Source organism: Fistularia commersonii, chromosome 12 (genome assembly GCF_037954325.1).
Source record: "Fistularia commersonii isolate RoL2024-O1a breed Wild chromosome 12, RoL_Fcom_v1.0, whole genome shotgun sequence".
NCBI classification, from domain to species: domain Eukaryota; kingdom Metazoa; phylum Chordata; class Actinopteri; order Syngnathiformes; family Fistulariidae; genus Fistularia; species Fistularia commersonii.
Window position 1 is genome coordinate 8,587,809 of NC_141295.1, and position 16,938 is coordinate 8,604,746.

General features: G+C 41.5%; 1 protein-coding gene across 5 annotated transcripts in view; it reads right to left on the minus strand.

The window, feature by feature from the left end:
* Positions 1-14,032, minus strand: part of apbb2b (amyloid beta (A4) precursor protein-binding, family B, member 2b) — a 59,781-nt gene extending 45,749 nt beyond the window's left edge. For all 5 annotated transcript variants that reach the window (XM_086156847.1, XM_086156845.1, XM_086156846.1 and 2 more), the window contains exon 1: positions 13,935-14,032. The gene's annotated coding sequence lies outside the window, so the exon portion shown is untranslated. The remainder of the gene's footprint in view (positions 1-13,934) is intronic.
* Between the last annotated feature and the right edge of the window lie 2,906 nt (positions 14,033-16,938).

Below are 16,938 nucleotides of genomic sequence, written 5' to 3' on the forward strand. Positions count from 1 at the left end.
GGTCCCTGTATGATCGGTGTCGGAACTGTGTCTGCATTGCCGGTTGTAAGTCAGACCCGTTTCCGAGATAGTTGGACTCCAGCAGGGCTTCCCTTTGTCACTGATTCTGTTCAGAACTTTTATGGACAGAATTTGTAGGTGCAGCAAGACCATCGAGAGGATCCGGTTTGGTGGCCCGCAGGATTGAGTCTCTGCTTTTTGCAGATGATGTGGTTCCGTTGGCTTCATCAGGCCATGATCTCCAGCTCTAACTGGAGCGGTTTGCAATCGAGTGTAAAGCGGCAGGGATGAGGATCAGCACCTCCAAATCCGAGACCATGGTGCTCAACCGGAAATGGGGTGGAATGCCCTCTCCAGCTCAGGTAAGAGGTTCTGCCCCAAGTGGAGGAGGTCAAGTACATCGGGGTCTTGTCCACAAGTGACGGAAGGATGGAGCAGGAGATCAACAGCTGGATCGGTGCGGCGTCTGCAGCGTTGCAGACTCTTAACCGGTCCGTCTTGGTCAAGAGGGAGCTGAGCTTAAAGGGAAAGCTCTCAATTTACCGGTCGATCTACGTTCCCACCCACACCTATAGTGTCATGAGCTATGGGTAATTTCCTCCGCAGGGTGGCCGGACTCTCCCTTAAAGATAGGGTAAGAAGTTCGGTCATCTGGGGGGAGTTCATAGTAGAGCCCTTGCTCCTTCGCATAGAGAGGAGCCAGATGAGGTTGCTCGGGCATCTGGTCAGGATGCCTCCTGGGGGAGGTATTCCAGGCATGTCCATCTGGGACGAGACCACAGTGAAGACCCAGGACACGCTGGAGAGATATGTCTCCAGGCTGGCCTGGGAACACCTTGGGGTCACCCCAAAGGAGCTGGACCATGTGACGGGGGAGAGGGAGGCCTGGGCCTCACTGCTCCGGCTGCTGCCCTGCGGCCCGACTCTGAATAAGAGGGGGAAGATGGATGGATGGATGGAATTTATATGATAAAGTATATATGCTTCAGGTTACTTTTGACCTTGAGAGGCCTTAATAGGTATGAGTAATAAAGATGTGTTATTCTAAAGGTCTTATTTGACATTAAAACATCTGCATCAGATATTTTCCATCTTCTTATCAGCAATAAATCGGTGAGCAGTAACAGCTTGTTATGCTACGTGTCCATTCATAATTGTTTTTAATTTATACAATTAGCATTACAATGCATACATATAATTTATATGTTTACAATACAATGCATACAAAGTCCCTCAAGGGTCCTCAAAAATTGAGGGGTGTTAAATGATTCAGCTTGACAAATCTAAATTAGAATGTGTCCAAAATTAAAGAATCTTTGTCACAGAAAATAATCCAAGTAATTATAGCGCTGATAGTAAAACAGTTAATCAGGTGTCGCAGCACGGTCTCCAGAGAATTTATGTAGCTTTATTTTATTTTTTACTTGCTTCACTACTTTTGCTCATCTGGAATTAGGGACACAGTGCCAAAAATTTAAAATGAGAAAAAAAACATGTTTCAACTCAATGCTCGATGTAAATTTGAGACGAAAAGTTTGCACACTGGTAAAATTCCAAATACAAGTTGCTGAGCTAAAGTAAAACCAACAAATTTCAGATTACGCTGTAGTTTCCATCATGCCTCTACACATATAATGAAGACAAAAAAAACTTTCCACATTCACAGATCAGCAGCAGCAGCAGCAGCAGCAGCAGCAGTAGCAGCACAAGTATGCACTAAAACTTTAACTCTCAGTCCTAGCTGTGCTCCTATTTGGACCTAGCTTCAAACCTTGTAACATCCCCTCCACACCCACTCTGCAGTCCTCTGCTGTGGATGAGGGGGGGGGGGTGTCTATGCATAATTACAGGGTCTCTCTGTGGTCAGGGAGGAGAGGGTAGTGATACGCAGATGTATACAAAAAGGCAAACGCCTAAGTGTTGTATATATGATGGGGAGCAGTCCATGCGGACTTGCTTTTAAACAGTTAAATGCACAGGCAAAAACTGAACCATGGGAACACACAGAACAAAATGCAAGGTGGTTGGAGGTTGGGAGGTTGGAAGGGGGGGGTGTAATTAGATCTGTGATGTGTCACAGCAGGCCCGTGACTTCTGACCCACTGGCCAACTCGACAAGTGTGTGCTGTTGTTTGTGTGTGGGCAAATGTCAAAGGTATGTTGTATGTGTGTGTGTGTGTGTGTGTGTGTGTGTGTGTGTGTATATGTGTGTGTGTGTGTGTGTGCGCGCACATGGGTGGGATCTGGCTGGGGCAAGATTGAAGGGAGCAGCTGCAGCCTTTTTAACTCTCAATATCTGTCTTTTTGCATGTGAGCTGAAAGTAACCACCCCCATTTACCAAACTCTGGAGTAAGTGAGGCCAAGACAGATTGCTTTGAAATTCATATGCTGAGTAGATGCCAGCCAGTGGTTTGATGCGTCTCTCATCTCTCTTTCCTGCCATTCTATCTCAAGGTTACTCGCCACTCTTTACTACACCTCCTTAATTTGTACCGCTTCCCCTCATCCCAATTTTCATCCGTTTCCTCTTCATCTTCCTGCCGACACCGAATCCATCTCCAACCTCTCATGTCCTCTTTCTCTTTCCTTTGTCTAGAAGAAAATTGCCTTCTTTATTAAAAGTGAAGACGGTCTGTAACGCTCATAAAACCACCAATTTCTCTCTACAATCCTGATTTACAGCCACTCCTCTCTTCATCTGCCCCTCCATTTGTGAGAAACCCCATCTGTTACCACAGATTGACACGAGAGCAAAACATTTTGCAGTTAGCAGCTTGGCTAGGGAATGCATGCAGAATATGAAACAAAACTGGGTGTTTTTCTAACTTTTGGATCAGGATATGAACCTGTTAGTCGGCTGCACAATAGCAAGCAACATTTCCAGGTCTTTTTGGGCTTTGTTTTATCTGCACTGGAGTTCAGACGGTTACTCAACTTCGATTACAAGACATGGAAATTAGATTCTGTCAATCAGCCTGCACATACGGATGACCCTTTATCTTTACACTTTGTCTAAATCAGCTACTTGGTCTATAATGTTTTGCAGTGTAAAAACATCTTCAAAACATGACCCACACACCACCCCTTTAAAAATCATCCTTTTTGATAGTATTTGAGGTCATATATAGCTGCAATGCAAACTCCATATCATCGTACGTTCAAATTCATCCCAATCCTGAGTTGTAGGTTTTACTAAGTGAGACGACGCTTTAAAAGTAAGACGACGCTTTCCAAATTACATTTAAAAATGATAGACCTGAGAAAACACCAATGAGACTATGATCAGTTTATCATTATGTCAATACAATATCATTAAAATGCTTCATGTGGTGTGTGTGATATCCTGTGTTTGGTTGTATACCTGAGAGCATATCAGGATGAGGAATCGAGACGAGGTTACAAGGAATTGGACCGTAAAACCGACATTAAGACAACTTTTTCCATATTTTCCTAGATCATTAAAATCCCATAACCAGTGGCTTTGATGGCTAATGGCTATTTCACTTTGCTCAGAAATTACGAAGGTTGAATAGCATGTTATCTGAATTTAATCAATGGGAGCACTTACACACTAAATGTCTTAAAACTTCAGTAGGTGTTTTAAGAGGCACAGAAAAGAAAAGAGAAAACAAACAAACAAACAAAATCATGCAGGTGCTTTATGCACAGACTCCCCACCAACACAAAATACCCTGATATTGTGATATATTCGAATTAAGGTGCTGCAGCTCTTGTGTATTGTTACGCCCTAAGAATCTGTTAAAATGATGCACAAATTATATCTCAAAAGCCCAGTAAGGAGGTGTGTGAATGTTCATGAATGTGTGGATGTATAGCTGTGTTTGGGTGAGGATGTTCATGCTTCAATTCTCAATCAAGGGAAGTAACAGAGACAAAGTAACACTTTGGACGGGACCGCGGCCAAGACAAACAATCTAGTGTGCAGACACATACAAGCACACACGCGCACACACTTCGGGTCGGTTTGCCCCTGTGGCCAAGCATTGTCCTTGCATAGGCAACAGAGAATGTGCAAAGGACAAACAGAAATAGATCATCTGTGGTTCTACTCCCATAAGAATGAGAATGTTACTGTTTATGTGTGTACGTTTATGCATGTTCTAATACGCTGTTTACATCCAGCTACAGGGATCATTTTCCAGATGCATGGTTCACCATGGGTGGGACAGCAAATGAGAAAATGACCACAAAAGAAAGAAAAACAGTTAGGAATTTTCAGAGTGTGCCAAAGAATTTCAAGCATGCCGTTTCTGAAAGAGGGTGGTGGGGTTCGAGTGTCTGGGGGGCAAGAATATAATTGGGGAACGAAAAGAGAAGTCAAAACATATAGATATATACATACTGACCTCTGGAGTCAAAGTGTGTGATGCCTACAGTGTGTGTGGCAAAGGTGTACTAGTTTTAAAGATTTACCCTGAATAAATTGAGGTCTACACTTGTCCAGGGTGAATTAAAGACAAACTGAAGTGAAGAATAAGGCTATTTTACTGTATGGTTGTGGAGGAAAAAAAGAAGTGTTATCTACAAAAACTAAGATACTGTACATGCAGTTGCATTCTACTTGTGTATGTCCCCCTGCCTAACTTAGACACAGGAAGTTGAGCAACTCTAGCTAAATTCCAATAACTTGCCTTTAGCTAATACACTGGAGGTTGAAGAATTTACAGACATTTACAGACACAGAATTCCTGTGACGTGGAGAAGACGACTTTTTGAAACCAAAGCCAGGGGACGGATTCCTGGATATGAGATTTTGGAAACTTGGGAATGAGTGTATGTTGTAAGTCCTCCCCCCACTGCCACATCCCAGCACACATCAACCCCCTTTTACTCTGCTTCTCTCATTCGCTCTTTCCTGTGGATGAGAGACTGAGCGTGAGGAGTAAAAGTACACCACACGGACGAGTGGGAAGTCCGCTGTCGGTCCTTCAAGCCCTTTGGAACACACATGAGGACGCAACAGGAAAAGCCAGGCATACAGACAGAAAACAACAAGCAGGGCTAGAATTAAAGAGAAATGTCTGGCTGTTTATTGTTCTGTCAACGTGCCTAATTCTTCAGTGGGAAAAAGCTTTAAAAAACAAGTTTGACTTTTCTAAATAGAGTACAGTATCTATAAGCACACATTTTATTCACAAAAGCTTTTCCCTCATGGTTGACTAAGGAAAAATGCCACTGCAAGTTATTATGTAACTTGAATCAACTGTTGGCTACATTTTTTTTTGTTTCAATCAATCAGAGCTTGGTCTTAGAACTGCTGTGTTCCTTAGATGATGTTTGGGTATGTTTTTCTCCATTCTTCAAATTTTGCCTATTGTCATAAGCCAACAGCGGTTGGTTATGCAACTGATCATCCAAAAACAATGTTACTGTTATTCATTAAAACATGCTTAGCCATGGAAAATCTACACTGTAAAGTGTTGCTTCTTTCTCACTGATATACTTAAACTGCCAGACATGGGTATGGACATGGAATAGCAATGGAAAAAAAAATTTAGTTTTATAGTGGATGTGACCCATTTGAAATTGGAAAAAAAACACCCTGCCTGTAACACAATGAGCCCCATTTTGCATGATGATAACAAAGAGACATATGCTATGAAGCATTCATTCAGATTTTACATAAAGACACACATCTAGGTAAACACAAAAGGGCTGCCGATTGCAAGGCAGGGAGAGGCAAAATTAGGAACTAAGTATCCCGTACATAACTGAAATGTGACAGGACATCCAAAAGGACAAGGAAGTCTCAACACAAAGAGTTTGAGTTTGTGTGTGTGTGTTAGCGTGGTGTGTGTGAATATATTCTTCCTGTTGTCGGATAAGAGGAAATCTGCAGTAACACGGTGAGGGGCTAAGCTGCTTTCTGAGTTAAACTGTGCGCCAAGTTAGTTTTCTAATAGCCGGGGTAAATGTGGTTAGCCTCTAAGACACCGATTGCTCACTCTGGACTGTCGGAGTCAGTCGCCAGTCTGCGAGTCTGGTCTCAGAGTGCAACCCACAAGAGGGCACCAAATGGTGGCTTTTGGTCCAACTAAGAATATCGAATCACTGGCAGAGGCTGTCCGAAAGAGTCACAGTGACAGGTTTGTTAGTTTCAGAGAATCACTGCCAAATAGGCCCATTGAGCAGGCTCAGAAGTTCCAATCACAATACCCATTTTTTTAATTATAGCCCATTTCAATGAAGAGACTCATGTTATGCAAGGATGGCTGTGGCCAGCAGGTTAGCCACAGCCCTTGACCAGATACTAAAGAGATTTCTCTCACGTCTGCTAACCCTCAAGGTGTCTCCTATATCCCTTAAGTCAAAGGTAAGCAACCATTGAGGCCTGGGGTGTTGTAGCCAAAGTAATTCCAGACATTAAAATTTCCTTGTGGAATAGGATGAATGGGAAAGTGACAACTGAATATGTAACTCTAGGATAGCTACAAAGATACAAGCTACACATTTATCATAGAATGTCCACTGCATTTGTCAACACCACAGTGATAGATTAGTATGCCTGTTCAGTTTGGCTTTCACATTTTCATTTTTGCATCATATGCATATTTTTCTAGAACAAATTTCACGCCGTGTGTACTCAAGAAGAGGAATGAAAGCAAGTACCACAGTAATGAAATTGGGTTAAAACACAAAGGTAACTTGTTTCAAAAAACATGATGGAAATTTTCATTTCAATTGACTGCAGTCTACCACCACTTCCTTGCATGAAAATATGTTACCCTTAATGCAAACACAGAATGTATGTGCTTGACCATCTGCACCATTCTACTGCAACTCATTGGCCAAAACGTGAGCACAGTGGTGAGACACACATGTCAATCTGTAATGACACTAGTTCCATAATGTTGTTTTCACCTAAACACAAATGATCATTTTAATATACCTAAACTTTAATAGTTTCATATTTTTAGCAATGAAAATGACAAGAGACAGTAATAGTGGTTAATGCTTTAATATCACCCAAGTCGAAGAATACAAAGATAAAGTACAGAAAAGGGCTGAGGCCCTCTGGGTATTTAAAATCCCATAGTCTGTGACCGATATCATGAGTTACCAAGTGAAATTAAAACAGAAAATATTGAGACAACAAAAACATCTCGATCAAAATCACGCTATATATAAACTCTCTAATGATTGATGAATAAATCCAAATGTGTGTAATTTCTTGTTCCTGAGTTTTCACTTTGGCCTTGTGATTACAAAGCCAGGAGCAAACTCTTCCATGGTAATGTCACAAGATTCTATTGATACCAAAGCTTTGTCTGATTGGCTGGATGCTTTCATTCATCAGTCACAAAGGAAGGAGAGAAGGAAGGAAAGGACCTAAAATGAGACACAATGAAAATGGGTAACAGATTGAAAATAAGCAATGTCAGGGAAGAAAATAGATTGCAGCAAGAGAGTGACTCATCAGAAAAGGAATGTCCCATCACTGCCAGAGGAACCACAGACACCACTGCAATGATTGCTGCAACACATTAAAATCGTCCAGTCCCTCTTACCCTGCGACGAACTGTGTCTCCTTTCTCTCTTTATCTCTCACTCCCAACCGAAAAAACCATATGTTAGTTTGAGTAAAGCATTTTTCTCTGGACAGTACTGTTTAAGTTGACAGACCACAACAAGCGGCCCAGTCCTTTGCCACAGCTGTTTGGAAACAAGCAAAGACCGTGACAAAACTGCTTCCACCACTTGTTAAGCACAGTCAGTGCAAAACAAAGAGGCAAATTCCACAACTCTTTGGGTTATCCAACCCACCCACTGCTTAGTTAATGTTCATAAACCCTGAATACATATCACAGACAAAGAATGAAAAGATAAAGTTCACACAGCTATACTTCCTCCCTGTAACTGTGAACTTCTTTCTCCCACTGCGGGATACAAAAAAAGAAAAGAAAAAACGCAAATGACCTCAGTGACTGACTATTCATCATTGAATATTCCTGTCACACCTATTGCAGTTCATTCATCAGACAAGTATGTTTTCGATAGCGTTCACAAGTTTTACTCAATAAATGCTGCTTGTTACAACTAGAAAAACAAGGATCTTATCACCCTTTTAGCTCAAGGCTAAGAGAAGATTGTGGAAAACCACTGATGATAGAACCCCAAGGTTGTGGCGCATTACCAAGTTTGCACAGAACCATGTAATCGCAATCTGATAGATTAATAAAGTAGATTAAATCATTCAGATGTGTTTTATTGTACCATTTCCCTGGTCCCAGATTCTACAGAGCTTTGCTTCATGTCCTGAGAAAGTCTCTTTCTGTAAGCCTCCTGTCAAACTTTAGTTAGTGGTGTTGAGCTTGCTGAGGTAAAACATGTGTGACTGTACTCTACATGTGCCACTAGATTATTATGGGATATTGAGATGACTGTAGATGTAATTTTGTTTTGATATATTGAACTTGCCTTTTCTTCTGCTTGTTGTTTCCAGCTTTAACTTAAAGGATTTCAATATACAGTAAGCCATAACATTACAGCAACTCATGGACCTGCACTTTCAATTTAAATAGAAGTCAAAATGGGGTCATATCCTGTAAAAGAAAACAAACTTGGGAAATTAAATCGGAGGGTCTTCTGTAAACAATGTTAATGGCGTATGATTCTGGAATAATTTTGTGCATACCACAAGGTGGATGAAAACAGCAGCAAAATAACATTTTAAATCCCATATATCAAATTAAACATAGTACTGGGAGATTGCACAACTAAAAGGTATAAAATTCATGGACTATTTATTTCTCTTACATATCTGGTAATCCATGTGGACATCCGAATGTAAGCTATAGAAAGGCTGACCCGGCAGAAAACAGCTACTGATTTAATTTTTTTTCAGTGAAGTGAGCTGCACTGTGCATATGAAGAAGAAATGCCTTTCTTGTCACATTCGGTTATACATAGAGCACAAGATCAGTGAAATTTGACTACGGCATTTAACCCATCATAGATGAAGCAGAGGGCAGCCAGGGCAGCAATGTCTTGCTCAACAACACTTCGAAAGGCCAGGAGGATACGGGAATCAAACCAGGATTTCAAGGACGACCGCTCCAACCCCCTAAGCCAGTGCATTGTTAATGTACTGCAAGAGAGCATAATGTATATTTTTGTCCCAACTCAACTTGCCTGTATGGCAAAATTTGTGCTTCAAGTCAGAAACTTCAGGCAGTTGTTATGATGTCTTCTACATATACATACATAAGTGACCTCCAATACGCAGTATCTTATTTGCTGAAACTTATCTATGGAATGTGGCTTCCGCTCCACCGATAATTTGAAAAAACAATAATATCTATTACATCTTCGTGATGCTTAACAAAATTATTATATTTCCTAATTTTTTAACAAACATTATCTTGCAAAGACAAAACAATACCATCGAAACCGGCTCAGAGTCAAAATCACTGTAACAAACCATCTCCATAAGTAACTTAAAAAGTCATCGCAGAGATAAAGCAAAACCGAATAGAGGTGCAAGACTTTAAAATGCAGTGGATGATAAAGTGAACCCATTCAAACAATTTACAATGACAACTGTACTCTTTTATCGCTGGGATATTTGCAGATTCATGACAGTCTAACAGCAGATATCCTTGATCAATGGTTTCAAATCCCTTAATAGCTTCCTTTCACAAACCTTGACAATTCCTTTTGCTTTCAAGTCACCTGTTACTAGCTGAACACTACAGTATTCTGTTCAATTGTTCATACTGAGTGCAGCCAAAGCACAACAGCAGCACCAAGCCAATCCTTGTTTTGAGACAATGCAGCAAAAATCCTTGAACTTGCTGCAGTGGACCAATTTATAGAGGCACCTAGGGCTCTTGACTTTTATAGCCTCTTAGTTTACATTCTGACTTTCATGTTGTTTGGTAGTGTGAATGTGTTATACATTCAGAGGAGGAGAGACAAGAGAGAAAATTTGAAGAAAAAGTGAGATAAAGAGACAATAAAAGAGAAAGAAGAATGTCATAGAAGGAGAAAAACATTATGGAGCTGAACTGAAAGTGAGTGACGTAGATATGTGTGCATGAGCAGTCATGAGGAAAAGACAACAAAAATATATAAACAAAAGGGAATGAAAGTCAGATCTCTGACAGACCTGAGCTCATGCCCTCATCTTTCATGGGAGTTTAATGAAAGAGTAGACACCCCGTCCATCCTCACCTGCTTGCACAGGTCATTGGTATGCAGAATAATATGCATACTGATGACCCAATTACAAGGCAGTCTTGACAGCGCGAAGACAGCATTGCACGGTAGCATACAGACATGCACAAACGAGAGAATACATAGATGCAAAATTTAATTGAAAAAACATGGCAATTAGGAACATATGGATGAAACCTGTCAGACAATAACAGAAGAAGTACAGACAGAAAGGATAGATAGAGAAAGGGAAAAGGGTCCCATCATTCATTGTCACTCCCTACAGGATGAAGAGGGCCTCTGTGCTCCTTGTCTGTTCAAACACACCTCATGGCTGTGTGCTCCCTGCAATAACAATGCATAACCACACATATTGCAGCCTGGCTAACAGTGGGCACAATAACTCTATTGAGCGGCAACGATGGGGGGACTGGAAAAGATTGTGAAGAAAAATAGATACGGAAAAGGATTGACAATATGTACACAAACATTGAAGACCTGCATGATCGCATGACCAGATCACATAAATACTCACCAACAAACTGTGGCATTTTTATCTTGCCAACTTGACAGAATGAGATGAATCTACTCTCTGCTGTCCTTAATTCATCATTCATCTGTCCAATCTGGTGAAGCTCTCTACACATATTCAAATGTGCTCATGTCTGCGCACACACATGCACGCACACGTGCACGCGCATGCACACACACACACACGTTTGGTCAAGGGCGGACCACTGGTATTGTTTCATAGGGGAAGCAGGGTGATGATAACAGATCTCCCCGATAACAGATCTCCCTGCTCTTTATCTGATTGCTCACACACATCTACACAAAAATACGCACACACGCATGTTTGCATGGACACACTTTCGCTGTCCTTTTTCAACAGCTGTCTAGCATGACCTCAACTAACAACTCGCTCAGGTACAACAGCAACATAAACCCATGTTGTTGGTACACATACAGAGAAACAGATAAGGTCTGACTTCCCATGGTGTGAACCAGGCAGAGGTTGAGGAGGGGCCATTTTGAAATGGATGCCCTTTCATCTGACCAAAGCAAAACAAACACACAAGCACACAGGAACAGTCAGCAATGCTTGGCCCAATACTTGGCACATACATGTCCCAGACATTTTTTCCCATGCTCAGCAACTCCTGATGTTGGTGAGAAAAGCTACAGAGAGAGGGGGAGGAGGGGGAAAATGGAAAGGGATGAATATAATGAAAAAAGAAGAAGCAGAAAAAAGTGAGGGACAGAATATACAGTCCTCAACAATTAGCAGTGACATGATATTCTCAAACACACATAGACTGAGAGCTGTGGCTCGGTCTAGATAAGAAAAAAAGTCCACCGCAATTAATGTGACTGGGGAATAATGTGAAAAGGAGACAAGGCAATGCAGGAAGGTAGGGAATGACGAAGAAGCAGTGTGGATGACAGTGCATCGTTTCCACTCGTGGTGTAATAATCTCCCTTTTTTAGCCATGACACTGCTTCTAACTCTGTCAAAGAAAAGGCTGACTACCTTGTTGATGGAAATCTTCCGATGAGTGAGCAACATCAATCTTTTTTCAAACAAATGTTTGAAAAAAAATGTGCACATCAGCAAATTTGGTATTATTACTAAAGTAAACAATAAGGCAGCTGATAAAAACTGAAAACTGCTGAGTCTCCTCTCTCCATGAAATTAACAATAATTTATCAAAACATAGACCAGTGGGTATACTACTGCATTAAAATAACAAAATCAACTGAATAAATCAACCTTGTTGTAATGTTGCCAGAACAATCTCTTTCAAAGTACTTAATAAATGTCAAGATTCAATTATTAAATTGGTGCATCACCAATTATTACTAACTTGTGGTTCACAATCACAGAACTAGTACTGGTTGCTATCAGGCCTGATTATTTCCTACCTAGTGCCCATACACCAAAGGATTTCCAGTGAAAGTGGGAATATATTCTTATACCCAAACCTCCAAAAATGTAAAGAAAAAGATTTTGGAAAATTTGCTGCGAAACAAAATCCTGAGAGCTGTATCACTAGGACTGTGAGGCAGGGAAACAGGGTAAACCTCAGCGGTGCACTCCAAAAAGAGCACGCAAATCCTTTGGTAATACATGTTATTGTCAACAACTTCAGTGTCCCTTCCCTTCCCAAAGCAAAACACAAAAAGAATTCACTGAAATATTTGTATATGCTTACGCTCTCCCTGCACAACAACCAATAGAATAGAAATTAAGTCAATAGAAAAATCAGCACACACCTGATGTTTAGGTTTTCAAATGCAAAGCCTGCAGTGTTTCCTCTTTAGGAACAAAGACTCAAACGGAAACTCAACTCGCTCACTTCCATACTTTCAGGACACAAAGACAGGAGTTATACAAATCACTCCTCAAATTCCTTTAACTATAAGATAAACAAGCAATTAAGTGGCTCCATGTTTGTATAAAATAAATAGGCTTATTATCTCAAGAGGGGAGGCACAAACTACCAAAGCTGGGAATGATTAGCATGTGGTGTCCGGCCAGCACTATGCACCAACACAAGCCTCACCCCTGAAGCCTGCAAGGCCTCCAGCACCAGACTGTTCCACATATTGTGTGCATGTTAAGAGAATACCCTCCTTTATTTGTTTCGCAGGGGAGCCCTTTAAATTGTTGTTCAGCTTAGATATGTATACTGCACCGGGCTAGACTGCTGTGACTCAGGAAGAGGAGCATCTCTAGACAGGAAGCAAAGGGTGAGGCCTACTAGAGTCCAGATATATTCATCAGTAAATAAAAAAAAAAAAGATATGTGTGGCTGTCATTGGTATCTAGTCATTTATCTAGTAAATAAACTGCTGCTGATCTCCTTTTCTTATAAGAATGTATAAGAAATTCAGTTCCATCTCATTATTAAATGCATTTTACCATTTAGCAGAATGTAAACTACAAGTACGAACATTCGTGAAATCTATAGAACTTGAAAACTTTTACTTTGCAGAGTGACAAGCGAGTAAGAACGATTGTGTATTTCTTCAGGATCGTCTGAATGAATCAATCTAAACTTGTTGAAAGCGTGCTCGGTAGAAAAATCAATCTTGGGATAGTTTAACAACCCATACTACTCAGATGAATGTTCATATGTTAGGTTTCTGTGCACATCCCTTGGATGTCTTCCACATTTTCGCGCAGTCTGGTTTTAACATTACAGAAAAGGGTTGTCATCTTCCCAACCGTTTTAGGGACCATTTGCACGGAGGACGTAATATGAAATATTTACAGAAATCCATGGATGCAGGGTTTTCTCCAAAGATTTCAGCCGGCAGGAGCTGGAACTAGTATCGGTAACCTTTGAGGCAAAGCAGCCGCTCTCAACCGACTGCTAGCTTCTAGTAAACAATTGTCACACCCCGCACCCCCAAACACGCAACGTGTAAACTCCGCCACAGACAAAAGCCCCCCCTTGAAGAGGCAACACCGATGTGTTTTTGTGTGAAATCCCCATCTGGTGCGACGCTCCCTCCCCTCGCCCCGTCCCGTCCCGTCCCACCTCCCCCCTCCTCCCGCCCCGAGTCCCGTTTCCATTCCGCCGCGACTCGTCTCCGGCGCGGCGGGCCCCGCGGATGCGGGAGCAATGCGTCGCGCCGGAGGAACAACCGGGAAAGTTGCGCTCGTTACACACCTTTTTTGATGCCAGATCCGCAGCGGATATGAATAAAAAATAAAAAACGCGACGATCGCGGGTATATCCTCCATACTCACCGGAGTCTGGCGTGTTCACGTCCTCGCCGCCGTCCTCCTGCTTGTTTCTCGCTCCCCTCCCTTCTCTCCGTGCTCGCTTCTTCTCCTCCGACCCTCCCATAAGCTGCTGTTCCCCGTCCGGAGGAACCCAGTGACGCTGCTCCGGAAGCAAACGTTCCGGTTATTTTTAACTATTTTTTGACTGGGAAAGGATCAACAGAGAGTCTGGCCCCGTAAAACCCGAGATTAAACGAGTGTTTTAACTGAACACGGCTATCTTTCGACAACAAACCAATAGGAAATAAATAAATCACTCAAAGCAGGATGTCTATCTGTTGGGTAGCGTTCATAACGATGTGATTTATAAACATATTATAAAAAAAAATCTTTGTGCATGCAAATTGATGGGGTTTTTATTCATGTATTTTTTTATAATATATGTGGGACGAAGCGATAACCTCTAGTCAAATCACATATTTGACTAGAGGTTATCGCTTCATTATTTTCTGGATCTTAATGACAGAAATTTGTTTTATAATTGCACCCTGGGATTTCCATCCATCATGAGCTTCTGCTGGTTTCAAAACTAGGTCGTTTTTTAAAGGGGTATGTATCAAATCAAATGAAGGTGGGAATATATAAAACAAGGTCAAGCTAAGTATAGAGAAAGTCTCCTGCCTTAGACGTCACGGGTATTTAACATAACATCAGCACACATAAAAGCTCAAGTTGGGCGTCTTTGCAGTGAGCAAGACTGCTCAAACCACGCGTTGAACACATAAAGCTGTAGTTATACATGATTTATATCTATACCAAAATATAACTTGAAAATGATTCATATTCTGCCTCTTTTCTTTCCTGCTTTTCCCTTCAGGAGGCCAATCATCTGCCTCCATGTAACCCTGTCGTCTGCATCTTCTCCCGTACCGACTTACTAGATGTCCTCCATCACTCCATCCAAAAAAAATCCTCTTAAGTCTTCCTGTAGGCCTCCTGCTTGGCAGTTCCAACCTTAGCATCTTTCTCCCAATATATTCACTATCCCTCCTCTGTTCATGTCCAAACCATCTGATGTTATGGTCAGACGGTTATTAAACCATCTGACATCATCTCTAAAACATCTACCATGTACTGTCTATGTATTTCCAGCTCTACCTCCGCTCTCCTCCATGCCAGTGTGTCTAAAACCATAAAACAGCGCTGGTCTCACCACTATCTTGTATACCTTTCCTTTCATTCTGGCTCATACTCTTTTATTACACATCACACCTGATACTTTTCTCATCCCCTTCCAACCTGCCTGCACATGTTTCTTTGCTTCTTTTCACACTCTCAATTACTTTTGGATTGTTTATCCTAGGTACTTAAATCATCCACCCTCTTTATCTTTACTCCCTTTAACCTCACAGTCCCACTTAGGTCCCTCTCATTCACGCATACAGATGTTCACATCCAGATGTTTTTTCCTCTCCTTTTTAGGGTATACCTCCTACTCTCTAGATTTACCTCCACCCGCTCCCTGCTCTCACTACAGATCACAATGTCATCTACAAATATCCTAGTCCTTGGGGAAACTTGTCTCACTTGGTCTTTGAGCTCGACCATCACCATCGCAAACAAGAAGGAGCTCAGAGCTGATCCCTGATGCATGAATACATAAACTGATCCCTGATGCATGAATACATAAACCGATCCCTGATGCAGTTACACATTGCACCACTCTAGCACACTTCCCTGCTATTCCAGACTTCTTCATACAGTATCACAGTTCCTCTCTCAGCACTCTGTCGTATGCATTATTTTGATTTACAGAGGGATGATAAAGCTCCATCTGACCTTTTCTATCAGCATTCTCAAAGCAGATACTGCACCTATAGTAGTTTTTCTTGACTTCACTTTAGGGCTCATCAACTTTGTTCCTCTATAGTTAGCACAACTCTGAATGTCTTCCTTGACCCAAACAAATCAGCTTCTTTTCTATTTCTTAGGCATTCAATCAATCTCTGAGATCCCATTGAACAATCTATCAAAAACTCTACAGCAACCTCTCTGAGACACATCCATACCTCCATGGGTTTATCATCAGGACCAACTGCCTTTCCACTCTTCATCCTTTTCAATGTCCTCCCCACTTCACCTTTATCAATCTCTGCTACTTCATGGTTCACACTGGTCACCTCTTCTACTCTTCATTCCCTCTCATACTCTTTATTCATTAACTATTTAAAGCACTACTTCCATCTTCCCATCACACTTCTGGCATCTGTCAATACATTTTCTTCTCTATCCTTCACCCCCTGAACCTCTGCATGTCCTTCTCATCTCTGTCTCTCTGTTATGCCAACCTGTATAAATCAGCCTCTCGCACCTAACTGTCCAACCTTGCATACAAATCATCATTTGTCACCTCCAGCTTTACCTAATGCTGCATTTCTCTATACCAGTCTATTCTCTATAGTCCCACTTCTTCTTAGTTAACCTCTTTCTCTGTGCGCACTCTTGTACTTCCCCATTCCACCATCATCTCATTTGTCTTCCCATCATTGCCAGTATAGAACAACTTAAATCTTGCTCCTAAGCCTGAGCCTTTCCTCTCTTTCACCTGATCTCCGGGACACATATATATCTATCTTTCTCCTCTGCATCGATGTCAGCCAACTCTAGCTTTTTTCCCCGCATAATCCACTATTCAAAGCTCCTACACAGTCCAAGAATCTTGCCTTCCCTCTTCTCTCTGTGTTTACAGACACACCATCCTCCACTACTGTCACTTATCAGCGCTGATGGCATTCATTGTGAACCCAGGCCTTTGCTGATCCAGTATAGGAGTTATAAGGTTTGAATCAAATGCATCTCTGGCATAAAGTTTTAGATGCATGATTCCTCCAATGTCTTCCCCTTTTATAACTACAAGCAGCTGCTGAAAAATCTAAACTGGCTTTAGGGAGCAATCGCTATTTCAGTTGTTGATATTTAGTGAATAGGAACAACTGACCACTATTGACCAGTCATGGTAGTATAAAAG